The sequence below is a fragment of the Arachis ipaensis genome, chromosome B05 (genome assembly GCF_000816755.2).
Source record: "Arachis ipaensis cultivar K30076 chromosome B05, Araip1.1, whole genome shotgun sequence".
NCBI lineage: Eukaryota > Viridiplantae > Streptophyta > Magnoliopsida > Fabales > Fabaceae > Arachis > Arachis ipaensis.
Window position 1 is genome coordinate 127,928,925 of NC_029789.2, and position 1,680 is coordinate 127,930,604.

Here is a 1,680-nt window from a genome sequence, read left to right on the forward strand (position 1 = left end):
AATCAAATAAAATAAAATAATATATTTAAAAATTAATTTTTTGTATTTAGTTATTTTAAATGGATTAACAGCTAAAAAATTTATTAATTTATAAATTTCTACAATTTTTGACCACTTCGCTTACAACTGATTTTTACCTTGATCCAAAACAAGCCAAGATTCGAACAACAATGACCAGGCAGGCACGGAGTACGATCAAACGAGGAGGATCGGACTAAACCAAGACCCAACACAGGTTTTCGGTTAACCCGATCAAACTAGCTAGTTCAATCTGATTTTATTCTCATAACTAAATTGCAATCATTCGGATGAAATTGCATGGTTCTAACTTCTAAAAACGGAATGGAACTGGCCAATTCAACTTGATAAAATGGAATCAAGCATCTAACCAGTCTTGTTGAAACAAAAAATTGATACAAAAAATTGGTACAAAAATTGGCAAAATGGGTGAATTTGTTGAACCAGATCATTTTTTATCGAAAAAATTGGTTAAAAAATTAATTTTTTCTAAAATTACTTTTTTGAAAAATATATTATATGAAAAAAAAAGAAACTTTTAAATCTCTTTATATTCAAATTTTCAGAAATCTTGTGAAATTGGCAAATTGCTTTTGTAATGAGTTAGGATCAATACCCTAATCTCTTAATATGAAGAAAACAAAATGAAAGCTAATTACATTGTAATCTACAGAATATGGTTTAGTTGCTTGCATCGAATCCAAAATTAGAAACTGAACAGTCTCAGACTCACATCTCAGCTACACACTATAAACAGTAAAATATTGCCGATCAAGACAGGAAAATCAAACTATAAACACAGCAGAACGAGATCTCATGCTAAAGCTGGTTCGATTCATCTGGTGAGACCGGAAACCTTGTTACCCGGTGCTATCCGGGCCGAGCCATTAATTGGTTGATTTAGTTAATGAGTTGTTTGGTTGATTTAGTTGTGTAAAGTTTAATTGTTACGAGAATTGATACTTGATTAATGTAAATTGTTGAAAACAAATTGCATTAATTATTTTAATTTTAATTATTTTTGTAATAATTTTATATATTTATGTAATTATAATCCTGTGATTCAGCAACTAATAATTTATTGGTTAAACCAGTGATCAAATACTCTCACAAGAATGACAAGATCAGATGCCAATTTTGATAAATAGATCCTAACTCATTACAAAAGCAATTTGCCAATTTCAAAAGATTTCTGGAAATTTGAATATAAAGAGATTTAAAAGTTTCTTCTTTTTCATACAATATATTTTTCAAAAAAGTAATTTTAGAAAAAATTATTTTTTTTTAACCGATTTTTTCAATAAAAAACGATCTGATTCAACAATTTCACCCATTTTGCTGATTTTTGTACCAATTTTTTTTATCAATTTTTTATTTCAATAAGACTTGTTTCAATAAGACTGGTTAGACGCTCGATTCCATTTTATCGAGTTAAATTGGCCAGTTTGATTTCGTTTTTAGAAGTTAGAACCATACAATTTCATCCGAATGATTGCAATTTAGTTATGAGAATAGAATCAGATTGAACTAGCTAGTTTGATCAGGTTAACCGAAAACCTGTGTCAGGTCTTGATTTAGTCCGATCCTCCTGGTTCGATTGTACTCAGTTGTGAGCGACGTGCTCAAAAATTGAAGAAATTTATAAATTAATAAAAAAAATTT

The 1,680-nt window shown here is 28.8% G+C and overlaps 1 protein-coding gene across 2 annotated transcripts in view; it reads right to left on the reverse strand.

Moving 5' to 3' along the window:
• Nucleotides 1–1,680, reverse strand: part of LOC107644086 (pentatricopeptide repeat-containing protein At3g48810-like) — a 5,786-nt gene that overhangs the window by 2,465 nt on the left and 1,641 nt on the right. The gene's annotated exons all lie outside the window — the stretch shown is intronic.